Source organism: Talpa europaea (assembly GCF_964194135.1).
Source record: "Talpa europaea genome assembly, chromosome: 14".
In the NCBI taxonomy this organism is placed as follows: Eukaryota; Metazoa; Chordata; class Mammalia; order Eulipotyphla; family Talpidae; genus Talpa; species Talpa europaea.
Genome location: NC_140082.1, coordinates 56,863,626 through 56,873,439, shown reverse-complemented (window position 1 = coordinate 56,873,439; position 9,814 = coordinate 56,863,626). Strand labels below are relative to the sequence as shown.

The following is a 9,814-nucleotide window of genomic DNA, read 5'->3' as shown; positions in this document are numbered from 1 at the left end:
TACAGTTCCCTCCCTCTGTATTTACTCAGTTCCAACAGGGAATCAGCTAGTTGGTGATTTAGTTCTGGTCACGAGGTGGCGCCAGAGACCCTCACTTGCTGACCTGTGCTTTTTCCCAGTGGTTCTCTGAGTAGGGGGGAGGGGGTAAAGGGAGCACCTCAACACAGGGGCTCTTATTCAAGCTGTGTGCTGTGTTTGCCCGTGTTCATCTAGTGTTGTGCCCACAGCTGTGTGGATCCCATGCCCTGAATACGCAATCTAGGTCTCAGTTCCAGGGCTATCAGATCCAAAGTGCTGGCTGTCACCCTGTGCAGTGCCTGCTGCTATGGCGCGTCCCACACCCTGGATCCTGTGCCTAGCTCTCAGTTCCAGGATGGGGTCTTGCTCCAAGTCTTATTTCTCCCCTTACCCTCGTTTGCATGGCCCACCCTCTCTCAGCACCTGAAGGTGTTTTTGGGCTCCTTGGTTTCCAACTATAGGGTGTTGGTGATTTTTTTTCTGGTCGCTAGTTGGCACCAGAGATCTTTGCTAGTGTCCTTCGGGAACTGCTTTTTTACCTTGTGGGTCCTGGGGAACAGAGTGGGAGTGGTGTGGAGAACCTCAACGGCATGGGGGTGCTGTGTCTGCCCTGTGCCCCACCGTCGTGGGGATCACACACCCCGCATTTCATGCCCTGGGTCTCAGTTCCAAAGCCCTCAGGTCCAGGACGCGGGCTGTAGCCCAGTGAAGTGTCCGCAGAAATGGCGCCTTTTGCACCCCGCTCCTGTGTCTGGGTGCCTGGTTTCTGATTACTCAGTGAGGGAGATTCACCTCAATGAGGGCTCCCGTGCATCTCCCCACAAGCCCAGGTCCCAGGCGCAGGGACCTGGGCATCTGCGATCCGTGTATACTTTTCAAGTGTGCCACTTTTCTGCACCAGCTTACCCGCTGGCCTTGGGCTATTTGTAGGTCTCCTGGGAGTCTTTGTTTTTCTCTAATGGCGCCCAGAGCTGTTTGTTTGCTCACCTCCATGGTGATTCCTGCATGAACATTTAACTCTTTATTAGAGAGTATCCTTACCTTTTGTTGTCATTATTACCACACATGACCAGTAAGGGGTGATGCAAGACATTTTATTGTGCTACAAAATAAGAAATTAAAAGGCAAATAAATTTATGTAGCAGTGGTTGGAGATTCCTATTTTAACACACACTGCGTGGAAAAATAGCCATTTCCCCATACCTAACACATATATTAATGAGGTAATATCATCTTTATATTACATTATTTTCTAGGGACAAAAACTTCAGGGTGTTATTCATGACACATTATATCCCACAAATGAAAACTCCATGTGAGAGTGAGAAGTTAGCATAACCATGTGCAACACTAGGGGCCACACGGTTTGCATGAGTCAGGGCATGATGTGTGAGTGGAGCTCCTGTCTGTGAGCTGAAGAAACAAATTGCTCTCTCAGGGCTATGGGCCCTGGTGAGTGTGTACCCCAACACCGGCCAGTGGTGCTGTGGGACTGCCCTGTGGACCCTACATAGCTGATCATTGAGGACTATTCCCTCAGAGGAGCCTGGGCCTGGAACTGGGCCTGGGATCCCTGATTGGAACACAGAGCTGTGTCTTCCCTGGCCTGACACAGTCCCCTGAGCAGTGACATTGTTGGTGGCAGCAGGTGCTTCCTCCCAGAGCTTTCCCAAGGGATAAAGAAAACCTCCCTCCTCCTGAGTGTGGGGTGTGAGCTGAGCCCCAGCACCAGGACTCAGGGAGGGGCTGGAACCCATTTGCATGCACAGCCCTTCCTGGCAGAGGGTGGGGAAGAAATGGAGGCCTGGGGCCGCCCAGCCCCATGTGGAGCTCAGAGGTGTGAACGCAATGGCCTGGAAACCTCTGCTCATTAGTGCTCCTCTCTCACTGCACAGGTGAGGATCCAGGGGGCCCAACTATTCCTCTTGTCTCTATACCCTGGCATCACTTTCTCTGTAACTCTCCCCATTCCAGGATCCTGGGCCCAGTCTGAGCTGACTCAGCCGTCCTCAGTGTCTGGGGCGCTGGACCAGAGCATCGTCATCCCCTGTGCTGGAAGCAGCTCCAACATCGGGGGTTATAATGTGCAATGGTACCAACAGCTCCCAGGAACAACCCCCAAACTCCTGATATATGACAGTAACAAGTGACCCTCAGGGGTCCCGGGTCGATTCTCAGGCTCCAAGTCTGGCACCTCGGGCTCGCTGGCCATCACTGGGCTCCAGACTGAGGACGAGTCTGAGTACCACTGCCAGTCACAAAGCAGCACGTGGGGTGTTGCACTGTGCTCCAGGCCTGTGGGGAAGTGAGGCAGGAACCCCTCAGATGGGGCTTAATCTGCACACCTTCTAACAACACAGCTGTTCCCAATTTGTTTGGTCAAAAGTGGCGGGACCTCTGTTTGTCAGCAGTTGCTTACTCCAGGGCTCTCCCAAGGGGTGAAGCAAATCCACCTCCTGCTCAGTGCGGCGTGTTAGCTGAACAGCAGCACCAGGGCTCAGGGAGTTGCTGAGCACAGATCCTTGATGTGAAACAGGCACCCTGGGGATAGTTCCACGAGGGGTGGGCTGGTCGCCTAGGGCCACCATAACAACCACAGGATGGGAGGGTTAATCAAGAGTGATTCATTTGTTCCCACTGCTGGAGTCTGGAAGCCCAAAATCAGGAGTCGGCAGGTTTGGATTCTCCTGGAATCTCTCTGCTGGGTTTTAATGGCTGTGTCTCACGGTGACCCCACATGGGCTTTTCTGTGGGCCTCACCCCTGGTGCTCCTTCTCTTCTTATAAAGTCACCTGCTCTTCTCAATGAGGGCATCACCCTCATGACTGTCTTTATCTGAATCATCTTCTTTGAAGCCTCGTCGCAAATACTGTCACACTGAGGTTTAGGTTTCCACACAGGACACTGGGGGGATACAGTCATTGATATCAAGGGGTTGGGCAGCACCAGGGGCACAGCGTCCACCAGCAACTTGTGGGAGCTGACTCCCGGATGGAGTGCATCCACACACTTGCTGAACACCCAGTAGGTCCCAGACTTCAACAGCATAATCCATTACAAAATAATTTGGACATCACCAATAAAGAATTCATTCTTCTGTCTCCCTAGTGTGAGTTAGTAAAATTACCTAAAAATTAAATTAAGCTTAAATTACCTAAAAATAGAGGGTGAATATGCAAATTAATTTATAGGAGAGGAGTTGGAGTGCACTGCTTCAATACATGTGATTTTTGGAATACTGAAATGTATCCAAATTCTAATTTGTGTACCAATGCAAGCATATGATGCTTGCAGTATCTTCTCTAGTCATAAAATTTAAGCAGTCATTTATGTCCACGGTGCATCTTTTTACACCAGGTCGCCACTGAGCGTGGGGGCGCCTCAGTGACCCTGTGCAGCACGGTGGTTCTCACAGCCTGTGAGTGAGTCCCAGGAGTGTGACCTACGCTGTGACCTGGTGATGCAGACAGCAGCTGGGCTCCCAGGGCTTTGGGTCCTGGTGAGTGTGTGTCCTGTGACCAGCAGAGGGCGCTGTGGGACTCAAGGAGGCTATTTGGTATTCAAATTGGTGGTGTTATCAGTTTGGTTTCTATGGAAACATACTTCCTAGGAAAGTGCGGTTGCATCTCTTCTTCTTAGAGTATCTCTTAGATTCTGTTTTCATTAACTCTACACATAAGCATTAATGCTGAACGAGAATTTTTTTTGTTTACTACAAAATAATATATTGAAAAGGCAGATAAATTTATGTAACACTGTTCAGAAATTTTTATTTTAACACACAAAACTTTAAAAAAATTACAATTTATGCATAGGTAAAGAATATATTGATTAAATTATGCCATCTTTTCACTCTCTTATTTTCTGGGGATAAAAACCTTCAGTTATCATTTATGACATTGAAACTTTTTACCTCCCACAGATCAAAACTCCATGTGAGGGCCTCCCTGGTGGCGCAGCGGTTGAGCGCTGGGTTGCGAAGCTGCCCGCAGCCTCTGCAGCACCGGTTCGATCCCCGGCTGCTCCCCGGCCACCGGAGGAGGGTCCCACATGGCGCGCAGACCTCTCCTGGCGCCCGCTGCTCCCCTCAGCAGTGTACTTCGGTCCTTCTGCCTGCTCTGCTCCCCGCTCTGGCTCTGGTGAATTCTCTCACCCTCCCGCGCTTCTGACTGTACCCAGTGCTTGTATAAACAAAACAAACAAACAAACAAACAAATAAAACATGCCTCTATATAAAAAAAAAGTAAAAAAAAAAAAACCTAAAAAAAAAACAAACTCCATGTGAGAGAGAGAAATCAGCATAACCATGTGCAGCAGTCTGGGGCCACACTGTGTTTGAGTTAGGGCATGGGTGTGAGTAGAGCAGGCAATCTCTGAGGTGCAGAAATTGTGCTCTCAGGTTTGGGCCCCGGTGAGTGGGCATCCTGTGACCAGCAGGGGGCACTGTGGGACCATCCACCTCTGAAAAGTGAGGACTATTCCCTCAGAAGAGCCTGGGACTGGGATGGGGCTGTGCTGTGGTTTCCTGATGGGGCCACAGCAGCTGGGTCCTCTCTGGCCTGACAGAGTTCCCTGAGCAGGGACCTTTGTTGGTGTCAGCGGGTGCTTCCTCCCAGGGTTCTCCCAAGGGGTGAAGCAAACCCCCCTCCTAGTGTGGTGTGTGTGCAGGGAGGGTGTTGGCCCGGCTTCAACACCCATGAGTGTGTCTTGGTAATTTCCCTCTCCAGCCTGTGCTGACTCAGCCGCCCTCCCTCTGTTCTCCGGGAGCATAAGCCAGACTCACCTGATCCTTAGACGTGACATCGGGTTGGAAGCAGATGTCTATACTGCACTAGCAGGAGGCAGAGGGACCTCCTTTCCCCTGTCTACACTCACTAGGCTCTGAGGATCTCTCCCTTCTCTGATGCCTCGGCCAATGCCAGGCTCTGCTCATCTCTGGGCTCCAGCCCCAGGACGAGGCTGACTGTTCCTGAAGCACATGGCAGGATAGCAACGTGCCTCCCCAGGGCCTCAGCCCCAGGGGAAACTGAGTCAAAAGTCTCCTTTTACCTGTGCCTGGGCTCCCACCCTCGGTGGCTCAGGTGTGACTTCTGTTGTCAGATCTTCTACCAGCACCTGATTTCCCTGGATCCAGTGGAGGTGTCAATGGCATATCCTTTCCTTCTGTAAGTCTTACTTGCTAATCTATCCTCATGCTGTTCATGTTCTCAAAGGCAAAGCTTGCTCCTTCAGACATAAAAATTCCTCTGTGGAGATGTCAGAGGAGCCCAAGGTGGCGATTTCAGATCAGACTAAGAGAGTAACTCCCAGATGCTTCTGGCTAAGTCCTTCAATCTGGGCCTCAGATGACAAAACCAGCAGCAGTAATCACTTGAGTAAACATGAGATGCATGAAAGGTTTCTACCTGAAAAATACAAAATATGGCAAAAGGAACTAAGATGAGAAAACACTAATTTCTTAAGAAAAATCAGAAAATAGAATTCAGAAACCTGTGGCAAGGTGTATCCATCATGACAAATGGTTTGCAACTAGGAGCAAGATTGTTCCCTGTAAAAAATCATCCATAATCCACATAAAAAAGAGGCTGAAGCAGGGAAAACAATCACATGATCTTATCAATCAAGATGGAAAGGACATTTATAAGAGTCAACCCCAATCATGAGAATAACTCAGAGAAGGAGGCAGGCAGGGCAGCATCCTTAGTTGTTAAAGGAATCTGGGGGGCCCCTGTAGATCAGGTCACACCTAAGGTGAAACCCTTAAGACGCTCCCCCTACAGCTGCACAAGGCGAGCACGTCCACGGTCACCACTGCCCTTCAACGTGGAGTGGACAATCCAGCAAGACCACAGGCAATTTTTTAAAGATTTATTTATTGATGCATACAAGACCTGGGGTACAGACCAGAGGTATGGGGCGTGAGAGGATTCACAAGAGACAGAGCGGGGAGTAGAACAGGTGGCTCTACTGGAATACACTGCTGAGGAGCAGCGGGCGAGATAGGACAGGTCTCCTGTGCCAGTGGGCCACCTCCCTGGCCAGGTGGTGAACATGTGCTGCACAGACCCAATAGAAAAAGTGACCCACAAGGATCACAATGGGTGGGAAATTAACAATAAAGAAACAATGAACATAGCTATGGATGCAACAATGACACTTCGAATAGTGTTTTCTTAGATGGCAGAATATTGATCAAAATAGATAAATGCTGGGTTATACACCATTAGGGGAATCTCACACCTTTTGGCATAACTTTGTAATTGGAATAACATGTTCTTCTTACTGCGTGAAGAAGAAACACCTGTGGTCTTAATGAAGGCCTGGGAAGAAGTAATCTCATGTGATGATGAAATATTAATATTATATGTAAAAATTGGAATATGCAATAAAAAACCAGGAATGTTGTTTATAGATCTATCTCTGTCATTTACAGCTTAGATATTAGCTTCCATATACTGTATATATGCTTGTAACCAAAACTGAGTTAGATTTTGAATGACATAGTCACTGTTTTCAAAAGTGGTCAGACATTTCACCAATGTTTGCCTAGTGTCTTTATCCCAGTAGTCAACTGTTTCAGTCATGATAACCATCACTAAGGGGCCATATCTTAAAAATTCTCTTCATGGATGTTAAAATAGGGTGTGATATAAGAATCGTCACTTGCCAAATGTCCAAGACCTAAACCTTCCTGCACTTGGGAGCAGCCATGTATACTGAATGCGATGTACAGAAGGTATAAAACCACTATCATAAACTTGGACTTAGTGTTTGTGAGAAAGGGGCCAAAATAATCTCTAAAGAACAAGTTCATTGGATGGATGTTCGATTCTTCATCAGTTTGAAGAGAACTAAATGGTAGGCAGGAGCACCTTATCAGCGAGGAAGAATTTTGGTCCGGGGTACCCTCTGACTTTTGCAGCCAGTACAGAAAGGCCACTTCTCTCTTACCATCTTGGGCCATAAATGCGCCAAAACAGGTGATTTTATAAAAATAACAAAAGAGGAAGATTGTTCCCATATAAATGCAAAAGTAATGCACGGACTTAAAGGAGGTCATCAACCCTGTACAGAAGGCCAGGACATTTGTGAGAGTGGCGATGGTGATGGACACCGCCACGTGGGAGTAGATGTCAGACATTCTCTGTTGTATGCTGTCCATGATATAGGTCTTCTGCCAGGCAGAAATCATGATCAGAAGGTATGCCATGTAAAACAAAGGGACCTCTGTCCTAGCAGTCACCCCAAATTCAATTTTCCTAGAAAGTGATGTAAAGTAGACCACCTGTCATAAAAGTGCACGCAGGTCAATAACCTTTAATTCCAGTATTTGTGTATGTGTGATAAGATCTATCAAAATATTATAACTTATTGATTGAAACATGTTACAGTTTTGTAAAAGATTAAAATATGTGAATTATGATTTTAGAATAAAGGTAATAAAAAATGTTCCCCACCAATCCATGCCATGCTTTCTAAGATTTCTTTTGAAATCCAATGTTTGGGCCTCCATTGGTGGCACAGCGGTTGAATGGTGAGCCGCCAGGCGAAGGTCCCCCTGACGTGACAGACCTCTCCTGCCACACCCGCTGCTCCCCTCAGCGTTGTATTTCGTCAGTCTGCCTGTTCTGTTCCCTGCTGTGGCTCTGGTGAATTCTTTCACCCTCTGGGGCATCTGACTGGGGCCCAGTGTTTGTATAAATAAATAAATATATCTTTAAAAAGAAAAGCCAATGTTTACCATTCCTGAGTATAAAAATTCTCAATTTTCTCTAATACTGTGTAATCATTAATAACTGCCAAAATGTTGGCTTTTTCTAAATGACGAGATTACTAGCTTTTGCTATTTAAATTCAAAGTATAATTTCAGCAAGGCCTGGTATTCAGAGCCGTTTCCCAGTGGGTGTCTCTCACCAGGCCTGAACAAAAGTATTAGCACCTTTGCTCAACATCTGTGGTGCCTGGCAGGATGCTAGAAAATACTGGAGAAATCTGAGCTAGTTGTGTTTTTCAGAAACACCAGGGAACTTCAGCTAAAAGGTTTGTTTCTTATTCCAGTGACACCAGGCAAGTTTTTGGGGGCTCCAGATACAGCACAGATGTGAAGTGAGAGATTTCTGACTAGAAAACCCAAAGGAACCCTGAAGATCAATGTCTGCCCTGAACACGTCCACCCCTGGTGTGTAGAATGAGTGTTTCCCACTGGAATGTGACCCAGTATCTAGGCTGGTGGCTTCCCTTGGTGTCCCTTGAAGAAAGCTGGCTTAAGCTTCAAAGAGAGTGGAGCAGAGTCGGTTTCAAGTCAAGGCCTCCACCAAGTAGCCAGGTGTGGGCACATTCCTGGACAGGTCTTATCCCTCCCACCTTCCCCTTCCTCTAAACCCTGCCCAGGGCACCAGGATGTTCTTCAAGGCCAGACGCTTTTCAATGGCATGAATTTGGTCCAGGAACTCGAGCAGCCACTTCTGGTTGTGCTCGCTGTCCTCAGGATCCACGGTCTTCAGGTAGTACTGCAGCCACATGGCCTTGGCTTGCAGGAGTAACTGGCTTGTCCCTGCGCCAGGACCTAGGAGGGTTCCTCCCAAGAGGCCGGCCAAGTAGAGGGGCGCAGCGGAGGTGTTGTAAATAGGGAAAGTGATGCTTTTCAGGTCCATGTTGTTATTCTTCTGCCAGATGAACAGGAGTGGGTTGGAGGGCATGCAAGTGCTCTGGTACCTGGCACACACCTGAGGGTAGGACCTGGGTTCCATCTCCCTGGGGTGCGGTCAGTGTCTGCACTGCCTCGTCCAGTTGACTAATTTCTGAGAAGATGACTTGATCCAGCAGATTGGCAGTGTTGGAGACCACCAGGATGGAGGCGAAGGTGACCACGGCACTAGACCACAACGGGGAGAAGAGGGGCCACTCGTTGGTGGAGAAATGTGCCTACACGAAGCACCGCTCGGCTTTGCCCGGGCTGCCCAAAGGGCTGTCCTTCTCCTCCAGGCTCTCTTCCGTCTCCCTGGGAAGGTAAATCCACTCAGTGCCCAGGACAGCCATCAGCACCAGGGGAGCCTGCAGGAAGAGCCAGGGGTGCGAGCCCACAGCCAGCCCCATCCTCTGGAAGCCCTGGGCGAGGGGCTGCTCCAGGCAGTTGGTGTGGCAGCGGGGCCTCCCAGGGGGTGGCTGCTGCCCCTGGGCTTCCTGGATGGGTGATTCCCCTCTCTCAGACGGCGGGCGGGGTGGGTCTGAGGAAGGCCCCGAAGCTCGGCTAGTGTCGGGCTCCTGGACACTAGGACCTGCTCTGGCTGCCCCACGAAGGCGGGCAGCTGCTGGGGCACAGACGCCGCCTCAGGATCTGCTCTGCTCTCAGACTCTGGCTCGGGCCAGTCCTCTGAGCCCTGCTCTGGCCTCTGAGCCCCTGAAGCCTCCTCTCGCTCAGACTCCCCTTGGGGTGCAACCTTGGAGGAATGGACACCCATTTCCTGAAGGACCCACCAGTTGTTCAACAAGAGAACGAGAAAGCAGTGACTGGATGGCGGGCCCAGGCCCTCCCCTCAGCGGCTTCCAGGAGGAATCCACAGGGAGGGTTGCCATTGGTCACAGCTCCTGTGACCTTTGACCTCCTCTGTGCATGCTGGGATATGGGTGTAGGGGGGTGCGAGGGGGGTACTTTGCTGGAGAGCAGGGTTTTCCAGCTGGCCTAGTGGAGGGGAAGTGGTTACCAGGCAGGTGTTCGCTCCTGACTTGAGGGGCCTGCATTTACTACACTGTTATCAGTTGTGGTGTTCCCTTCTGTGGCCTGGCGGGAGTATTG

At 49.5% G+C, this 9,814-nt stretch overlaps 1 pseudogene across 1 annotated transcript; it reads right to left on the bottom strand.

Moving 5' to 3' along the window:
• Positions 1-2,679: 2,679 nt before the first annotated feature.
• Positions 2,680-9,114, bottom strand: LOC311184190 (patched domain-containing protein 3-like; annotated as a pseudogene). The gene is made up of 5 exons: positions 8,948-9,114; positions 8,734-8,893; positions 8,415-8,684; positions 6,049-7,303; positions 2,680-3,031 (listed from the first exon to the last, which is right to left on the bottom strand). The product of its transcript is annotated as a patched domain-containing protein 3-like (transcript).
• Positions 9,115-9,814: the final 700 nt, after the last annotated feature.